The following is a 21,964-nucleotide window of genomic DNA, read 5'->3' as shown; positions in this document are numbered from 1 at the left end:
GAGGTTAGTAGGCCAGTCCAAAATCAAGCAATTCAGCATGTTAGTGAAAGTTTTACTCAGCAGTTATTGCTCTAACTGTAGCCAAACAAGAAGATAGCATGCCTGAGGCCCAATTCTTGGCCTAAAGAGAGGCCAAGAATAGAAGAGGTGAGGAGTGTCCATGGGAAGAACAGTAGATACAACACCCTTATTAAGGAAGACCTGCTGGCCTCCATCTCTGCCCAAGGGAATTGATCTCTGAAGAGTTTTCTCATTTACCTAAGAATTCCACAAAGACTTTGAATGACAGCACCATCTAGGACTCTTCTGGAAAGAATTATTGTGTTACCAAAAAGGTCTTTAAAAGCAGCCTCTTGGCTCAGGATGTTGTGCCCCCATTAGCAGGCAGTCCATCACAACAAAGCCCCTTGGCCAAGGACCATCATCATAGGCCTGCCAGTGACCAATCCATAACCATAAGTGAGAGCATTAAAACAGCACAGAGATTTGTTTTCCAAGAGTGAAGGAAATAAACGAAGAGACAATTCTCCAAAGACTGAACATTCACAACCAGCAACTGCCTGCTGGAAATTTATATGCTGTGAGTGTAAAAGCAGTGAAATTCAATAATCTCAAAGCCACAGATTTGTAACTTGCACTTATGTAAATATTTATGGATTCTTCACAAAAAAAAAAAAATCAATCCCTTCAGCCTTTCTCTTTCGTACATATTTCAGAGGGAAAACACAATTCTTAAGACGAGGATGTAAACACTAACTATTGCCTAGGATCATGAATTCAGCAGCCTGCCTGAGAATGATTTGAATTCCATTTGTGATTTTACACTAACAGATTATATCACATTTTCTTCCTTAACACCAGTGAGAATACAGAGAAAATGTGATTGTCCTCTCTGGTCTGGTCTCAGTGAGACTGAGGAGGTTATAAGTCAACCACGGCATTAACACTTCTTTCACAATAAGGGGGGAAAAAAAAGCCTCAGCATTCTCCTTCATTAGTGAGAAGTAAAATGCAAGCAGTTCTTTACCAGTATCTGAGACAAGCCCACGCAGGCCTTTTGCCCATATCATTCTGGCCAGAGCTGTCATAATAGTCTGTTAACAGTCTCCTTCCTATCTTCTCACCTCCCAAGTTCCTCCTTTACATTGCCCCAGGGCAATCAAATCCTGGATTTACTGTATTTTGTCCCCTCCTTAACACTGACATGAAGCATCCAAGCCCCAAAGCACAGTCTAAGGTTCTTAGTCAAGGCACCCCACTGTCCAACCCCAACTTTTACCCCCCTGTAGGCTTGAGTCACAGAAATCACACATACCTGCCATTCTAAATATCTTGCCACTACTAGAGTCTACTGCACAGTTTTAGCATTTAACTTACAAATAGCATTTTTCTCATGCCAGTCAGCAGCATCTTTTCTCCCTTCAATGTATCTTAAAATCTTGTTCTACTTTCAAAGCTTGGTTCAAATGCTCCCATAAGAAAACATCTGTCCTAGTCACCTACCTTGTCCACTCCCAAGTTATATTGACTGTTTGTTGGCCTAATTCTCCCAGATCTTAAGCATTCTCAGTCTTACTCATCTCTACAACTCCCAGAAGTTTACCCAAAGCATTCCACAGAGCAGATATTTCAAAATGTGTCCTGGAGGTTCACATATACCTACCAGTAAGTTCACAACTGTAATGCCTCTATACATGTAATTAACTGGTGGCTTGACATAGTTTTCACGTGCAGCTATACCTCTCACTCTGCCTCTTTTGTCAAATGGTACATGAAAGTTTGTTCATTATCTGAGTTGAAGAGCCAGAGGTGGTAGAAGTACACTCTAATGCATGCACAGAAGTACACTCTAATGCATGCCAGATGGCAGTGCACAATTACAGGAAGCCCCGTTCCTGGACAAGTGAGGAGGTGCACTGAAGCCACAGTCATCACTTCAGCATCCATGAGAGGAAGGGATGTGGAAGCTGGTACTAGTATACTCAGCACTCCACAGCTCACCAGCCCCCTTGGCAAATCACATTCCATCCCACTAAGTCAAGTCCTCCAAGCAATGCCGGTGCTGCTGAACTGGGCCCCAGCTCTCACACTGTAATATGCATTACCTCTCTCAGTCCTTAGAAAGGAATCATATGTACTCAACACATAGCCTCTCGATAGTATTCATCCAGTAGGGGTTGGGGTGTTGGGACCAGGACACTGAGCAGCGAATGTCATGGTAATAAGGGAAGGACTGAGCCATCTGAATGGCCAACACAAACGAGGAGGGAAACTGGGAGAGAGATGTGTAGGGAGAAGTCTCAGGACTCTGAGAGGATGACAGAGAAGCAGGGAGGCATCCAAGGTGCCTTGGGAACCCACCTTCAGGCCAATCTGACCTTCTACACATGTTTGGGCCATCTTAGCCTCAACTACCATAGCTTTGTGGGAAGGACTTGCTAGTTGGATATACATTAGCAGAGAAGCGATGAAGAATGTTTAACATGAATAAGAATTCCAGGAGTGACTATTCAGACAGCAACTAGCCTGTATTCAATCCTCTTCCAGCAAAAAGGTCCATAAAACTCCTTTTGAAACTGGGGTCACAGCATGGACTGTAGGGCAAAATTGGCATTTTCCCACCAGCGGTAGGAGCCTTTGCAGCCATGGCGGTTTTCCTCTCCTGCCTGTGCCAGAAGTTTCTTCCTGTGGGCAGCCCCTCCCTTGGGTGCAGGCTGGGATTTGAGAAGAGCCCAAGTAGGCATTTCTTGCTGGCTGCCCTCCGGTTAGGCTGCTGGACAGCTACAAGGAGGTCCGGCAGGGTTTGATGATGGGCAGGCTCTAACCTTTTTATATTTGGCACTGGAAAGTAGAATGGACTAATGAGGTAAAAGCCACATGAACCAATCATGTTCATCAGCTCATTAGTCAATTATTCAGAGCCAGATGTGTCAATTGGTCCTAAAATGGTACAATCGGTCAATTAGAATTGAAAATAGTCCAATCAGGCAGGTATTGACTAGAGTGCAGGACCCTGTAAGAGGATACAAGCCAGGGAGGAGCCAGCTTGGGACTCCCAGATCCCCATTTTGTTCTTGGTCCCCAAAGAAAGAAGAAGAAAGAAGCAGCAGCCAGCAGCTGACCTCCAAAGAGAAATGCTGAAGATCTTTGAGGCGACCTGCCACTGCCACTGCCTGAAATGGGCACCAAAGGCCCTGGGCCTGATGTGTCAAAGAGCTGTTTGTTGGTGGTGTGGGCCAACAACTCACAAAGAGCTGTAATGCTGCTGTTTCTAATACCACCTCTGGCGTCAAGGTGACCAGCACTACTGGCCAGTGTTAACAAGATGTATTGTCCAGCACCACCACCCGGTGCTGATGCTGCCTCCGTTGCTCTCTGGTCCAGTTGTCTGGTGCTGTCCATCCCGACCTTCATACTGTCACTGCGGGCTGCTGTGGTGTCATCTCAGTGGCCCTGCTTGTGAGCATCTCCAGCTGCGGAGAGTTGAATCCTAGCTCGCTGTTGGCCAGTGTGCCATGCACTCCAGGTCATTGTTGGTGGGTGGCACCATCGTGAACAAGTGACTTCTCTTTTGGGACTTTTGGACACTGTGGACACTATCTGGGGTGAGATAGCCGGCAACCTCTGGCCTTAGAAACTCTGTTTCCCCTGTTTGTTAAATAAACCCCATTGTTGTTGTTCCCTGAGCCTGAGTAGTCTCGCAATTGTGCACACAGGTGAAAACCACAGACCGTGACCTGTCTTCTACCGGCACTGTCCTCAGAAGTTGCAGCACCCCTTTAGTCCTGTTTTACCCCAGGGAGGCAAAGAAGGCAGCATTTTAACTTACAGAGATTTTCTTTTCTTGTACCCCAACTACACTGAACCAAACAGGCAACTCCAGCAATTTCATGGGTGATGACATAGCAAATGGCACCACAAACAGCTAGAGCTTGGCTTTCAGCCCTCCTAAGGGTGGGGCACTTCATTTTGGTTTTTACCATAATTGAAGGGTGCTGTGGGCTCTTTGTGGGTGGAGGTCTGCAATGGCAATTGTCCTATAAAGATAAGGCTGATATTTGCCTTGCAGCCAACATCCAATTCCCAATGCCATTCCCATAGAAGAAAAACTTATTTTAATTACATGAAAATCCAACTTAATTCAACTTGTATAAGTTAAATGACTTGAATAGATGCTGAAATTTCCAGAGGTGCAATCTGGAAATTCAGAAATACAATCTGGAAAGAGAAGACTATAGTGGATTTAATTTGGAACTTGAATGAGACTTATTCGCCATTTGAGAACACCAGAGATTCCAACACAGGGCAACATATTTATCACATTTCCATACTCAGGGGAAATCCTTCAGCAAGGGGTAAGGACTGGAACCATCATTGAGTAATCTAGTGTAGTGGCAAGTAGTACATGCGTGCGAAATCCTGTGCTGATTTCTCCATATCCTCCCCGCCCCCCCCACCTCTGCCTTTCTCTTGTCCTACTTCGGCTTCAGGAAGTTGAGCTCCATGGCCTGCATTCCCCACTCTCTGTCTTCCACATTCAGCCTATAAGAGGACTGGAACCATCATTGAGTAATCTAGTGTAGCGGCAAGTAGTACATGCGTGCGAAATCCTGTGCTGATTTCTCCATATCCTCCCCGCCCCCCCACCTCTGCCTTTCTCTTGTCCTACTTCGGCATCAGGAAGTTGAGCTCCATGGCCTGCATTCCCCACTCTCTGTCTTCCAGATTCAGCCTATAAGAGGCAGTGGCAGGAGATATGAGGCCCATTACCCTCCTTCCTAAAGTCCGGATGCTGCAGCCTCTCTCTTTCAGCTTCAGCTGTCATGGACTTCCTGAAGGCCCAGGGGTGGCAATAGCTGCCAGCTGTCCCTGGTCTCTGGGTCTCTGTCTTTGGTTGGTCTCCTTAACTCGCCCAACATTTTCAATCAAGTCTTTTCAGTCAATTATTTTGTATTGTGCCATCTCTTTCCTGACAGATATAAATGCGTATTATTTTGCTCAAACTGTATTTCCTTTTATTTCTTCATTGTATTATATTAGGGCATTTTTGGTAATTGCATGTCTAGGGTAAGTTTTTTATTTATAAAATGCATGGCAAGATTCTAAAAAATTATTGTAAAACAATAGCCATAAAGAGAGGTCATCTGGATCTGCTGGGACTAGAGATAATGAAAACATGGCATGAGGAAAGAAACATAACTGAGTATCTGCAGCAAAGAGCGATTGTGGGGTGATGGTTCCATCTATGATAGAAAAATATCACCAGTCCTTGAGGGGCTGGAGTGGCTCAGATGATGCAGGAAAAGCAAAGGGTCAGAGAAAGAATCTACTTCCTTGTCAAGAGGAGCTGAGCTCACCAGAAGACAGCTCAGACACCCACATACAGCTTGCAATTGCCATAAATATGTGTAGCTTATTTATGGATACACTTAAAATATACAATCTGTCTGGGGAACTCTGTGGAGGTTAATGAAGAATGTGAGCACAAGAATCCTTGAAAAATCCTTCAGCTTTTTTTAAGGAAGGCAAGTGAACTGTATATAAACATAACCCATATTTACTTTCAAGTTCTCAGGACCCAGGGAAGAAAGACCAGGGTAGTAGTACTCTCAAGAGAGAGTGGTATCTGAGTGGGGATGGCACTGCAGGAGTCCTATGTTTCTGTCACACACACCCTGATCTCCTTTGTCCCACTTCACTGCATCCACAGCACATGCTGGTACACACACCAGGCAACCTCTAGGTAGATCCACATCCCCCCACAACCAGATACACCTCCACAACCATATTTACTGAACACTAGTTTTCCAGGGGAAAAAATGTATGTATATTTGGCAAAAAGGCAGAATGACATCCCAGAAGAGTGACTGGAATCTCAATTAATTGTCAAAAACCAGAATAGCTTGGGCCCTACTTGTTTATTTCCAAACCACAGAAGGACTCCTACAACTGTTGTGACTTTAGGTCTGAGGAATGCTAGATACCATCCACAATATACAACAAGGACTTTGTGACAAAGATATTTTAATGAATGCACAAACTAAGGAGGCATGCCTTCAGGGGAGGGATTCCCAAGTAGGAGCCCTTCCAATCTAATCTTACAGCTGCTTCCCTTTAAGCACTCCACGTCCACTCAAAGTCCACAGGCCACAGAACCCTATAAAGTTTCCCAGATCATAGCTGGGAAACTGGTACTAAGGTTCTTGTGAAGCACATGAGAAGAATCAATGGCCTGTGTTTTCCCAAATTGCCTTGACTGGAAGCAAAGAGAAAGAACTTGTTTCTTTCTTATGGGCCTGGGATTCCTTATATATTTGCCACATAGCAGGGACTCCTCTGCCCTCTGGTCTATCAGCTACTTCATCACTAGTGTAGCTACTTCATCACCAATGACTCCAAACACCCCGTAATATCAAAAATAAAATGACTGTTTTCAAAAGGACTTAAGAATCACAGAGAACATAAGTTATAACCCATTTCTAACATTTAGCCAAAATTTGAGAGAAATGTAGAGTTTGTTTTCATCTTCTGTGACTCCATATTTCTCTTCTCCTGTCCAAGATCCACAGACAGGCAGAGAGAAGGGGGTGCAACACTAAGTCGAGGTGGCCAAGCAGATTCAGTTCCTGTGGCAATTCATTATCTGGGGAAAATTATGGTTTAACAACAATCATGTGAGTTTATACAAATGCCCTTTTCTAAATCTATGTTGGGCATTTCCTAATTGCATCTTTTCTTCAGCATGAGAAATTGCAAGTTTGGTAAATCATCTATTTCAATATTTGACATAATATACAAATCAAGTATCAGAATGGCAGTTGAGAACAGCAGGTATCACATTTTCAAACTGGGATAATTTTTTAGATTTTCCATGCTTTTACTCAAGTAGCTATTTCAAGTGGCATTATATAAAGCCCTTGATACCCACTAATTGACTTAAAACCCAGTTAGGCATATTATAAATACCCTTGGGCTTTTTATTATCTAGGTCCAACAGAAAGCATCAGAATCATTATTATTGATCATAACAGGACCCATCAAACAAACAGCATCTATTACAATGACAACCTCCTTTGGGAAGAAATGACCAAAAATAAATAAACCAAAAAAATTAAATACCTCACTATTACCAACTGATTCTCCAAAATAACAGCTTCTCTTATTGTTGTAGGGCACATATGATTTCATTCCTGGGGTCTAAAGGAAGGCCAAAGAGTCACACTCATCCTTAACTGAATAGAGTACACTCCCAGGCTAGTTTTAAATTCTGACAGTTCCAAAGTCTAAGAAAAATCAGCCATATTTTTCTCTAGTTCATTGTGAAGTGTGAAAGGAAGATAGAAAGAAGTAGTAGGGAAAAAAAGATGAGGAAAAATTCACAGTGATCTTCCTAGGAGAAACTGACAGAGTTACTAACTTGGCTAAGTGATTTTGAGCAACCAATGAGACATTAAAAAGACTGATCATGACCTTGTTTAGGAATGTTCCTCTTGGAAAGGCCCTTACGTTATGGCTCCTGGAGAAGGACTCTAATACATTACTTGACCAAGCAACAAACAAAAATTGCTTGATCATACTATAGAAATGCTATTCATTGGATTTCAACTTTTAGAGTTTTTAACCCAAGTACAGGAAACATAGCTCTGGTTGGAAGACAGAGAGGGGAGTATATCATCTGAGCAATGAGAAGCAACCACGGGCCAACGACAGGGAACATGGGAGGGAGTGGGTTAAGGAAAGGGTCTCAAAGGGCTTAGATTGAAAGCTAATGGAAAACAAAATGAAGGTACAAGTTATAGTTTAAAGGCACAGGCAACAATAGAAGGAATCCGGATAATAACTGCACGTTGAAAGAAGGTGGGTGGGCTTGGGGGGGGAGAGTGGGAACAGAGAAGAAGCAGAGCAACTGAACTAAATTCACATCTTTCCAAGCACAGACTTAATAGCTGTTGTAAAAAGACAACAAAGAAAGGAACATAAATATATTATTTAGAGTTTGGTAGTAACATCCATGAAAAAACAAAAACAATCCGTTAGGAAAGATGATTGCTGGTTAGTGGCCAAATCAAAATAATGATTTTAACTTATGTTCTTCTGAATTTGATTTACTTTGCTTTCTTGCGCACATTACTTGACCAAGCAGCAAAAAAAAATTGCATGATCATTGTAGAGAAATGCTACTCATTACAAGGAAGAACATCAGGGAAGAAGGAGAAGAAACTTGCCCAAGGTAAAGAGCCAAAGAATGTCTTTGTAAAAAAAGGCATGGGGAGTCAGGGATAGCAGCACTGTTTACAATAGCTAAGCTTTGGAAACAACCCAAATGCCCAAAAATAGATGACTGGATCAAGAAGATGTGGTACATATACACTATGGAATATTACTCAGCATTCAAAAAAGATAAACACATGCAATTTGCAGCAACATGGATGGCGCTGGAAGGGATCATGCTCAGTGAAATAAGCCAGAAAGGAAAAAGAAAAATACCAGATGGTCTCACTCATAGCAGGAATCTAGAAAACTTAAATAAGGGACCAGGAAAATGAATATAAGAAAGTGAAAATCAAAATCAACAAAAAACTATGAACCAGAGACACTTTTTGGGGGGTGGGGGGCGGGAGGGGAAGGATTGGGGTCAGAATGGGGCGTTTGCAATTGTATGGGGGAATATAAAAATAAAATTTATTATTTAAAAAAAGAAAGGAAATAACAGAATCGGCATTTCTTCAAAGAAGATATACAGATGGACAATAGGCAAATGAAAGATGTTCATCATCATTTATCATCCAGAAACACAAATCAAGACCACAATAAGAAACCACCTTACTCCAGGGAGAACGGCCCAGAAACAAAAAGTACTGGTGAGCATGTGGAGAAAAAGGAACCCACTTACACTGTTGGTGGGAATGTAGACAAGTTCAGTCACCAAGGAAAACAGTAAGGAGATTCCAAAAAGATTAAAAATGGATCTGCCACACAACCCAGCAATTCCACTCCTATGTATCTATCAAAAGGACATAAATAAATTAATAAAAGAGGGAACTTGCAAAAAAAAAAAAAAAAGGTTAAGAATTGGTTAAGAAGGCAGAGTTTCATTGCTACTCCAAAGATAGGTGTGTGAGCAGAGACAAACAGAAGGAATCATGGGAAAAGAAACACTGAAAGAAGGTGGGTGGGCTTGGGGTGAGGGGAAGTGGGGTGGGGGGAAGTGGCAGTAGAGAAGAAGCAGAGTAACTGAACTAAATTCACATCTTTCCAAGCACAGACTCAATGGCTGTTGTGAAAAGACAACAAAGAAAGGGACATAAATATATTATTTAGAGTTTGGTGGTAACTTCCAGAAAAAAATCAAAAACAATCCATTAAGAAAGATTATTTCTGGTGAGGCAGGCATGGCCTGCATTCCAGCCATGGCTCTGCTCTTCACAGTGTGATCAGGAGCATGTTGCTCACCCCCCTCTGTGTCTCAGTTTCCACACTTGTGAAATGAAGAGGTTGGACTAAATCACCTCTAACACCGGCTGGTTCTGGGATCCATGTTCATGGGTTTGCATCCAAATCCTGTGTTATCAAAGTAACATTTTTTTTAACTGGCTTTCAGGATATGAGTGCAAACCCAATGATAAGTCCTACTGGGTCATCATTTTCTCCCTTCTCTGACTCAATCAGCCCTCTAAAGACTAAAAGATTTGGGGCTTTTAGTCCTTACTATCACTGAGAACTGGGGCAGTGACCCATCTGTCACTTAGGGCATTCATCCCCTAAATATAACCTACATGAAAAATTTAGGATATTAAAGATCCATTTACATAGAGAAGAGAGAAGTCCTCCAGGGGACACAAGAAGAAGGTGGCAAAATCCCAATTCCTTGTCACTAACACTGAGAGTTCATGGACCCAGTGGAGAACAAAGGTCTTGGGGGTCAAGGATCTTGTCAGCAGCAACCAACATTGGGGTGCCCAACTCAAAGGAAAACCAATTCAAAAAAAAAAGTTGGATGTAACACAAAGAAACCACACAAACATACTCACCAAAAACTAGTTTACTCACTAAAGTGGTTTCTTGCTGCTTCTTGTCTCTACTTTTTAGTACATTCTGATCTTTATAAACATCTGTTCCAAGTCAAAGAAACAAGCCAATGGGAAAAAGGGAAAACCTGAGGTGTACCTGAGGTCAGCTAGGAATGTGGAATAGTTGTGCAATCAGAAGTCACCTTTTCCAAATGCCAGGCAAAATAAAGAATCTTGAGTCATCAATTTCTTTATCTTGCTCTCACAGCAGTGATATCCATCACTACCACAACCACCCTCACCCACCCCCAACTACACACACACAAACACTGTCCACTCTTCTCCCTCCATGGGTGCATGTCGGGGGTCATGTTCCAGTAACATCCCGAGTGAACATTCTCTGACACGGTTTTCTCGCCTCCACAAACATGGCTGAGACTCATTAAGGTTTGGGCTCAACTGAAGCAAAGGCTCTATTAGGAGATGAATACTCTAAGACACTGAGTAAGTGGGGCCACATTTCTCCTTTTGTAGGTTTATAGCAGCCAAAAGAACAAACATGCGTGAAGGGAAACCTCTGCGTTAAATGACCTCTAGAAACTTTATCTTCCTTTCTTGGGATCGGGTCCAATGGGACACACCTCTATAACCTATCAGGCATAAACAAAAAGACTTGTAAAAGAAGGATTATGGAAAATTGATCTAGCATTTGTTGAGAATTTCAGTTTACCATAGTTTAAAAAAATAAAGACGTGCCAGACACTGGGCTTATAAGTACAGTAATAACCATTGCTGAGGTCCACAGTGTGCCTTCCAGTCCTGGGCTATATCTACTGGTTTCCCCACTATCCAAGACTAAAGTGTTCCTATGAAACATTTTGTGTGCCAAAGTGACATAAAGTGAAGAAGCAAATGCCATTAATTTATAAGGAACATTTTTAGAGCATTCCCAGGCCCCAAAATAACCTACCAAATAACACATAAAACTTAAAATAACATACACAAAAGCCCAATTATATGATAAATGCACAGACTATAGAAAGCAGTTCCCAGGGAAGGAGCTTGGTGGTGCTGCTCTCTGCTCAGAGTATGTGATGCTTCTAGAATTGTTGCTGCAAAACAAGTGCTAAAGGCTAGTTATGCTTTTTATGCTTTGTCATAAAAGTGAAAATCCTCTTTGGCGTTCTTTCAGTTACGAAAACAAGTACTAATATTGGTCTTTTTTAAAAGCAAAATGGAGCAAGTCACATTTGCAAGGAGGAACATTTCCTTCTCACCAGAATTCTATGTTGTGACCTCCACTTGCCAGGTGAGAGGTAAGTCACTGCTCAGAGTCCCAGGGACAGCAAGAGACAGAGTTGAGATCCAAGCCCATCTAGCCAGATCCTCCAGTGCTGCCCAGGTGGGAATAAGAAATTGTTTTGCCTCTACTCCAGCTGTAGTTCAGGACTACTTCAGCACACGCTACCAGCTGCATATTAGGAACCCAGCGGGACTCTTAGGAAGTGGGTCAGACAACTGCTATGTTAGCGGTAAGGAATTAGGTTCAGAGGTGTCAACCCACTATTAAAAGACAGCGCTAGAACCAAGACCCCCCTAAACCAATTCCTTCGTGCTCTCTGTGCTCAAAGGTATGAGCAAGACTTCACACCCTTGCATACAAGAAACATTTGGTTCAAATATTTCACTGGTATCATATTTTGGAAGCTGAAAGCAGCTGCATCACCCTGCCAAGCACACCCTGCTCCAATGTGTGTATAGCTTCCTGGAGCTGCGGGGTTGGGGGGGGGGGACCCAAAACAAACAGATCAACCAAAAACAACAAGGAAACTGTGGGCAGAACCACCAAAAGGCACAAAATGGGAGGGGGGAAAAGATCTGTGCTGGAGCCACACGCGTCTGCAGGGTATCTCACATTCACTTAGGGAAAAGTGCCTGGCTGCTCAGAAGGCTTCCTCCAGGGAAAAGGGGCAGAACCCAACAACCATGAAAGTAAGACTTCACACATTGTTTGTTGGGTTTTTGTTTGGTTTGGTTTGTTGAGGTCATTTGGTCATAGGCCTTGGATAGTCTGAGCAAAGTAGCAACCATCCCCTCCGTCGATTAAGTATATTGGGAGAAATGAAGCACCAATGCCCTTTTCATTCTTAAATAACATCCCACTCTAAAGATATTTTCTTCCTTTGCTTGACTTCGCTGTAAAGGTATACAAAGTAATTTCCTCTTTCTTCAGCCTGGTCTAGAACCAGACCAGAGAGCCTGTCTGAAGAGAGAATCCTGTTGCAAAATAAATGGCTCTAGAATCATTTGCTCTGGAAGAGACCTGGCTCCATCACAGAGAGTGTGTGTATAAACTTTCTTCCTTGTTTAACACTTAAGATTAAGAAGAAACCCTTGACAGTGATGGTCTCACAAGGAAGTGTCACGTCCTCACTTTGCTGTGGTTTGGGGGTGGCAGAGTTCTTTCTCAAATTCTTTCCTTCAGATTCTTCACTAAGTAGATTTTCTCTGGCATCAAAGGAAGTTGAAATAAGCTCAGGAACAGAGCCAACAGCTTCAGGTGCTAAGGGGAGAAGGCCAGCAAGAGAGAAATTCTCACCGCCTCATGCTAAGCCATGAACACGGTGGCAGGGCTAATGGAGCATCAAGTCAGGCTTGTTCATTTCAGTTTTTTTCTTTAAGGTACATCTTCTCGTCGGAGAAATGCCAGTGAAGTATGTCTGCCCTGAAGTCACTTGGTTGAAGGAGCAATGGTTGAGTTTCACTTAGTTTTCTTACTGCATTTCAAAGCTAGACAACAAGCCTCTTCATCAATCCATGGCCATCTTTATTATTTTCCTAGGAAAACTGGCTAACTAGCTACCTCAAGGGTGGTGGGTGGAGGTGGACTTTGTGGAGAGAAAAGTGAATTTGCAGCCTGGGAGACTTTTTCTGTGGGGTGGTGGAGACCTCTTTGGAAAAGATGCACCCAGTCGCATTGTTGCCAAAATCTTTTTATTCTCCCCAGATTCCAACTTCATAATCATTTAACATTTTCTGACACATTGCTTCAGGCATATGGCAAGGAGAATCCCACAAACCAGCCTAGGCACTACCAAACCAACGTCAAGTCGGACGGTATCATTACACAAACATAAAATGCTGCTGATTATTTGCTGGAGGGGCAACAGGGAAAAAGAACTTTCTCAATTTTATACAGAGACAAAATTATTCCCATAACAAATTTTGTTATTACATAATGAAATTATTTCCATTTAGCCTGTCTTTCACATCACCTAGCACCATTATTACTAAATATGACCTTAAAACACCATTGTGACCTCTTAGAATCTGCCAATACCACCTCCATATCTGAGGCAACACTTGCCCGTAGGTATTAGGGCTGAGCCAGGAGAAGCACATGTCCCAAAAGGTCATGATCATCTTAAGTTAATCACTACTTTATATCATTGGTCATTAGACAGGGAGGCAAGATGGGTAGTGGCTCAGGAGGTGAGGGGTTGAGCAGGGAAGGGGAAGAGGCAATCACTTAGAACCTGCATTGACTCTCATCTCCTCCACTTTTTAGCTATTTGACCTTAACACATACAGGGTTTCCATAAATACTTTTGGAATAAATGAATGACTTCACCTCTCTAAATCCAGCTTTCTGTCTGTAAAATGGAGATGATAAACTATTGGGAGTCAATTCTCCATGAGTCTCCTGCTGCTATGTATGTCTTAGAAGCAAGGGCACTAATAGTTTTTGTTCCAGGATCTTTTCAAACATTATGTTTGCACAGTGAATATCTTAGTAGAAAAAATTTAGCAGAGGAGAGATTTGCTTATTATCCAGTAATGTCTGTCTCCAAAACAAAGGTCAGGGAAGGCTGCTTACTGTAACATTAAAAGTAATTAAAATTTCCAAGGTCATAGTTTCTCAGCCATGGCACAAGCCCACTGAAGGTTCAGCAGCCACCTGAGCCATGCACATGACTTTCATAAAAGCTGGAAAAGAGAAACTGATATAAAGATAAAATTGATGCTACTTGCTGTCCACGAGTAATCAAGAACTTTGTTTCCAGCCCCAAAGTCTCATATCTCCCAGCAGTATCCATGAAACTGGCAGGCTAATTTATTAGCTTGGAAGTAGGGTAGAATCCCCTATCTTGACAGTTCTTGACAATAACAGCCTCTCCCTCATAGCATTGTAAGGATTAAATGAGATGAGCATATAAAGTGCTTATGGTGTCTGGTCCACAGCAGGTATTCAATGAAAATTAGCTTCATTTACTGTCCTATGTAATAACCAGTCTTTTAATATGTATATATTCAAGCAACATATTATTTTAGATATAAATTCTAATTATTCAATAAGAAAATGTGATAGAAAACATGAGTAAGTGATCTTAATGATATGGACTCAATGGTGACTCAAGCTTCGATACTGAGTCACAACATTATAGTCACTAATATGGCTTCAGCCATACACCATGCAATGTAGTGGATAAACTCATAAAGAGCTAGATTTATAATTTAGTGCTGCATGATAATCTAATCACTCCGAACTAGAAGACCTTGGACAAATCATGCAAAGGAGTTTTAACTTCCAAAAGATAGGAATTGACATTATCAATCCTTCCCCAGGTACTATGAAGTAAATTAAAGAAGATGATAATGTGTAAAATGCTAACATAGTGCCTGGTACTAAACATTCACTAAAGGTTGAACATGTATTATTAAAAAAAAAACACAATAACCTCAAGAAAAGAGACGCAATGCTGTTTGTGGGGCTATGTGCATTTTCCAAAGTACTTTCATATTGGCTCTATTAATCCTCTCAATAATTCTGGAAGGAAGGCAAAACAAATAGTAGCCTAAATTTACAGACAGTAAAACTAAAACTAACAGAGGTTAAGTGGCTTTCCCAGGATCAAAGATCTAGCTAATGGCAGACTTTTTATTTTTCAGAGTTTCGTTCCATGTGCACAGTCGCCAGAGACTATCAAAGGTAAAGATCTCCCTGTGCTTTTGCAGAAGTGAGCTCACACATAACCAGGAGCTGGAGAATGTATTTGGCCCAGATTAATGGCCCTATGGGTTCGGAGTTTCCCACCAAATGCAAACTTTTGGTGTGTGTACATTTGGGTTTTGCCAAGAGTAGATGGTTTTCTGTTTTTGAGACAGAGGAGAAAGAACATTGGAAGTTATTTAAATCAAGCTCTAAAGTCTTCCTGGACATCAAATAACAACATTGTGATGAGTTAAGTATAAATGAATCAAAAACATATGGACAAAATTTCCCTTGAAATACACAAGGGTCTAAAAATTAAGGGGAAAATGCATTGATAAAATTCATTTGGGATTTTATTGAAACCAAAACATTTACAGAACCATTCCACATCCAAATTCCCCCAGTCATAGCATGCTCTCTTCCGACAGCCATGGCCAGCCTCCTTGGCCCTCCCAATAGCAGGCTGCCAAAAAAAATCACTACACTCCAAGACACCCAACAGCAAGGTTTGGATCCTGTCTTGTGTGCAGTTCATGAAACAACCTCACCTCAAAAGGTGCTAACTTCCAGGCCCCTGTATTTCGAAGAATCAGCCTTGATCAAATGGCTCAGTGCATCCCATCCTATGGAAGACCTAATAACCAATTTCTGCCTAAATGATTTTATAAGTGGCTGTTAAATTAAGCTTCCAACTTACAATCCTAAAGCTAATAAACCATCAGGTTACTTTCCAGGCTTGTAAAATTAGCTGAAGATAAATTTAAAGGATGGGGCAGGGGCTGGCACAGAAGAACAAGACTACAAATACCACGCCACTGTGGGCAGCACTGCGGCAGCTTCCAGCAGGCTGGCAATAAGCATGTGATATTAACTGAAGCCCTTAATTTAAGGAAACGAAATCAACCAACTAGTAATTAACAAATTATTCTTAAACAGACTTCACTTAAAAATTAAGTCGAACTACCATTTTTCTATAACCTGTCAGGAAAGCGCTGACTGGTACTTAAAGTAAACACAACTTAAGCAGATGGTGAGCTCTTGCAGAGCACCAAACCTGTACTTAAATAAATCAATGATGTCGGACTGCAGTGCTACATTGGTACTCAGCAGAATTCTTAGGCATCTTTGCAAGATTTGGAAATGATTTACTGTCATGTGAAGCAAACAACTGAGAGCTCTTAAGTTTTCCTGTTGGAACATTCTGCCCCCCTGAGACAGGTAAAGTCTACTGGAAGGAAGCATTTTTCAACTGATATCCCAAAAGTATGTCATAGAAGAAAAGATGATCCTGACCCATCTAAGCACAGACAGATGCTCCTGTGTTTATTCATCTCACTCATTCAAAAAATATCTATTAAATGTTTACCTGGCAGCAGGTATTTTGCTAGGCCTTGGTTGTAGGAAGCTGAAGGATACTTCAGATTACTCACAATCCACACGGGCATGGAAACACAGAAATAATGATGCAAAAATTCTACTACACCTATGGTTGAAAGCACTTTGGGAATCATAAGGACTGAAGAACAAACTCTACTTGAGGGATTTGGGAAAGCCTTTGCTTTAGGAGGTGGCATGTTAGGGGTGGGGTTGTGCGCTATGGGAGTTAAGAGTGCAGATCCTGGGCCTCCCGGTGACACAAGGGGTTAAGACGCAACCTATGAAGCTATTCGCAGCCACTGCAGCATGAGTTCGATCCCCAGCCAAGGAGCTACGCACATGGCACAGCAGACCTCTCCTGACTTGCCCACTGCTCCCCTCAGCAGTGTATTTCAGTCAATCTGCCTGTTCTGTTCCCCACTCTGTCTCTGGTGAATCCTCTTAACCCCCACACTTCTGGCCTGTACCCCAGTTCTTGTATGCATAAATAAATAAATCTTAAAAAAAAAAAAGAAGAAGAGTGCCAATCCTGAGGTCCCACACTGCATAGTTTCAAATCCTGGCTTACCTGCTTATTGGCTGTGTGACTTTGGGAACTTAACTTCTGCACCAATTAACTCTACAAAATGGGACTGGTAATGGTAAATACCTCATTATAAGGACTGAACGAGTTTGTGGCATAAAATCCAGCTAGAATCTGAGCTGGATTTTATAAGAATTTATCCAACTAAAATTGAACAAAAAGCATATGCCAGTTAGAAGAATAGCATATGTAAAGGCAAGGCTTTTTGGAAGATTTGATTGTTTCAAGTTTGATGAAAATTCCAGTGTAGTGCATTTATAATATATATGTGGCAAGAAGTCAGGCTTAGATAGGAGCATATTGTGAAAGACTTTGTATATCAAGCCAAGGAGGTTAGATATTTAACCATGAACAGCTGAGCTCCAAGCGAGGTTTAATACAGCCAGCGTGGGTTCCCAGATGATTCTGCCTGCAACATGTAACCTAGCTAGAAGGTGATGTGAGATCCACTCCAGATGTGGAGACAAAGCACCACATGGTTCTTGGTTTTGTTTTCTTTTATCACAAGTAGATCTGTCTGTGGTCAAGGATGACAAAGTTCACATCACTACTTTAGCTTGCTTACCAATGAAAATTATGAGATATACCCAACGCATAACTCTTCCCACATCCTTATCCTGCTCTCCAAGCTTGGGTATATCTAAATTTGCCTCTCCCCCCACCCCACAAAATGGAGTACCTAGATTTCAAAACTCTCTATTGGGAGTGCCTTTCTAGATGGTTGGTTTTATTTTAATAGTGTTCACAAATCACAGAATGTTAGAAGTAGAAGGGAATTTATAGCAATTGCTAAATCCAGTTGCTCCCCGCTTGGGGGTCTCTGGATTCCTAGGCAGTCTGTGAAAGTAATAACAGAGATCATTCTATTTTCAGCATTTCCAAAAGTTTAACATAAATTTAAGCATTTAGTCATTAACCAAAAAAGCTTTCACATGCCAAGTAAAATGTCAACTTTCTTTACTGTTGGCTGGAATTATTTAGTTTCAGTATGGTACATCAGCCATCTCATGTTTATCACAACTTCTGATTGACAATTATGAAGTAATACCTTTCATTTAAAAAGAAAATGAATTAATTCCTATTCATTAAGTAGAAGGAATCTTTCAAATATAACTGTAAGGGAAAACAAAGAAGCCCTTTATGGTGTAAAGTTGGGAATTAGTGATCTCCAGTCCTTCATTGGCAGCCCTCTTCCAATACCCCTTTCAACTATAACTTGCCGGCAGAGTCAATACCTTTATTTCTATCCACTGCCCTGCCAATTTTCACAGTGTTAAAGTACTCTTTAGGATGAATGTTAACTGGAAGTGAAAATACAAATCAGGGTATTTGGAGAAATCAAAATATTAAAGGAAATCCTGAACTTCAGTTCTCAAGAAATGAATGAGTTAAGCAACATCTACTCTTGGATGAAATTCTATTACATATCAGTAAATGTGTCTCTAGATAGTAAGGTCTTTAGGCAGGATCTTGTGCTTTGTCTCTTGCACACTCTACCCAATAAACACTTAAGGCACTGCATAAATGATGCATCACAATGCATTCAAACCACAAATGGTTCCTGAATAAAAGCCTTTTTGGATAACTGGAAAATATCATACAGGGATGAATGCCAGTGTTTTGTAAATTCACCCTGAACCTGAAAGTTATCAGATTCTAATTTTGCAAATGTCTATTCTCTTGTGTGTTCCAGGACAGATTTAAGACTTTAACTATAAAAGTAACTATATAAAGAATATTGAACATGTCAATGATTTTGAGTGACTGAATTTGACATTACTGACATTACTGAATTTCATGATATTACATTACTTATAGTTAACAGGATTATATCTTTAAATACAAATATTAATAATATGACTACTAAAAACAATAGCTTTTGCAATTCCTTTCCATTAGGTTATCGTGCCAAATACTCCTTAATTTTCCTTTTGTTAGATGAAATGAGCTGTGATTTTATTGTACTACTTGATATAAAGACTCACAAGAATTATCATTTGTAGGCACTCAATAAAATATTTGGCAAATATGAACCTAATGGGCATTTTGTGTTGGTAGAAGGTGACAGAAGAAAGACCTATAGAGCCAGTGGTATTTTCACCACACAAATAGCTTCCTGTGAAGATGATGGAAAGGTGGCCTCTCTTAGCAAGCTTATCAAATATGTACACAGAACAGTGAGACACAAACAAAAGAGGCCCCCATGACAAAGAATTGAATGTTGTCTCTACCACTTAATAGCTACATGGTTTTGGGTAAAATCTTAAGCTTCCCTGAATTTCAATTTCCTCATCAGAACAACACCTACTAAATAAAACAATGCAAATACCTCAAGTAGCAATAAAACAATGCAATAAAACAATGCAAGTATTTTCAAGTATTTCAAGTAAATATAGATATGGATATATGGCATTAATCAAATTAATTGATGAACCTATTTTGTCTCCATGAATGGACAACAGTATGAAGTTTATAACCATATTCTCTTACAGGTGTTATCTGAGTTTTCTGATTGGAAGTGTCCTTTCTGTTCATGATGTAAGATTTTGTGAGTAAAAGCTGAGCTCTCTGTGGGATACTGTCCTACTAAATCAGCAGCTTCAGGCCAAAAGGAAGACAAAATCATAACCAAATGACACCAAGTCAAAATGCTCAATCTCCTTTTAAAACTGGGGAAAGGACCATGAAGGACAGTCCAACATTTGCACTAACATAATGTTTGTGTTACTTCAAGAGCATAGTACACCCGTTCATTCAGGGGGATTTTTAGAGAAGAACAAACATAGCAAATGCTTGTTTCCCCAAATCCCATCATCTTGGTAACACATCTTTAAATCTCACGATTATTACTACGAAAGGTTGATCTGGTTCCATATATCATAGGTATGATTCATTCAAATAGACTCTTAGAGACTTTAGAGATTCTTTGGTCTACTTTGCAACCTAATCCCCAAATTCAGCATTTGGTTATTTCCTAAAAGAAAATAATCAGTAACATATAAGAAAACTGCCCAGAGGATTCCCCTTGGTTGAGAAAAATCACTGCATCTAAGCACAGGCAAATAATTTGCCATTACAAGTCATGGAATTTTTAAACTTGACATACTTTAAAAAGTATGATCCAGTCTGAAAAGGAACTACATGGTTTCAAATTGTGTAACGCTCTAGAAATCCAGCTTCTTCACATGTTTTTGCTATTCCCTAACCAAAGGAATACTATATACACGATATACACAAGTAATAATCTGGCCCGTGCTGTGTCCACTCCCCAGGGCAAACATAGGGGGAGGATGAGGGAATCTCCTCTGCTGTTTTCCAGCAAATACACCGAGAAGCTAAACACAAGCCAACAGATTGTTTGTAGTGGGGCTGAGGTCGCTGATATATTTCAGAAACATCAGAAAACATGGGTGGCAAAGGGCCATCTGCACACGCACACACCACGACCAGGCTCCATAACCAGACCGCTGCAGCTCGAGCGGCAAGGGCAGAGGCATTGATTTTCAGTGGAGAGGGCAGATCAGGTTTCAGGAATGCACACATTTAATTTTTATGAGACTGAAGGTTCACAGAAACAACAACAACAAAAAAAAAATGCCCACTTTGTGACACATTGATATAGCCAGTGAAGAACAACTATAAAATAAAACAAAAGGAAAGGCTTAACTGTGTTAGCAAAAGTCCTTTGCAAATGACTGTAATGCCATAAGCCACTCTGACATATTCTGTGACACTTTAAGTCTCATGGCTAAAGAAATACTGGATGCAGGTCACATCCCTAAATCCTCTCTTATATAAATACGCATAGATGGTATTACTCACCCTTTTCTGGTTTCTTTAAAGAATATTTTTCATTTTCTAGGAAAATTCAAGCATCACCAATCTTCAGCTCTTAGCCCCAAGCCAAGAAGAGCAAAGAAGCAAGGCAGAAATGTGGGCTCAGACCAGAGCATCTTCTTCCAGCCAAATGTAATTTACAGCTGAGTGTTTGGTTCATCTGTCATAGGAGAATTATACAACCTCACCACTTACCCTGAAATAAATATGCACTCCTCATTCAGGTAAATGAGATTGTTTCAGAAATAAATTGACTCCACCACTAAAACTTGCCTTTTACAAAGAAAATAAATGTTTGAAATTTTTCTCCTGATGAAGATGATGCCACTAAGACTTAAAGAGCTTGCTATATGGCCTTCCCAGGAGAAGCTAGAAGCTACAGAAACATCTGATAATAACTCTGCTAAATCAGCTCTCTGCTCTTATTGGTATGGAAAATCTTCCAGGCAAAAATGGAGGGAAAAAGGTTAAAACACATATCCCCTGCAATAATCATACCTCTGGAAATAAAACAAAGTGACACTGAGTTTTCACTAGTCCACACAAAGCTTTGAACTATCACCTCCCTCCTGGGTTCCCTTCATTCACATTTCACAACAGCCTTGTAAATTAGATGGTATTATTTTCCCATTTATAGATTGGAAAACTGAGGCAGCATACAGTTATCTAAATGTTCAAACACTCATAGTCAGTAATAGGTTGAGTCAGGGTTAAAAATAGCCAGGGGGCCTCATTGGTAATTCCAGCATTCACTCAACCCTTCTGCTTTTAGAGAAATTACAACACATGGTCTCTACACATAAGGAACTTACAATCTGATTGAAAAATAAGATGTTCACATATTAAGCTAAACAATGATATTGAATAACAACCACCAATGCTAAATAGACACTTTTTTCACCTCAGAGCCACTGTAATTTTATAAATGTACAGAATCTTAATAAGTTAACACAGTTTCAAATTTAAAGCACAATAAAGGCCAGGGCCAATATTTAGAAGATGCCACGTGTTAAATTACTTATGCCCACATAACTTTCCTGTGAACTATCTGGATAAACTGTAATAGTCTTATGTATAATTATTTACCAGTGACCAGATTATATGACTAACAGCGAAGGAAAAAGAAGTTAATGTATTTTAAATATCAAGTTTTAAATATTGAGC

This window comes from Talpa europaea (genome assembly GCF_964194135.1).
Source record: "Talpa europaea genome assembly, chromosome: 3".
Taxonomy (NCBI): Eukaryota; Metazoa; Chordata; class Mammalia; order Eulipotyphla; family Talpidae; genus Talpa; species Talpa europaea.
This window is presented reverse-complemented; position numbering follows the sequence as displayed.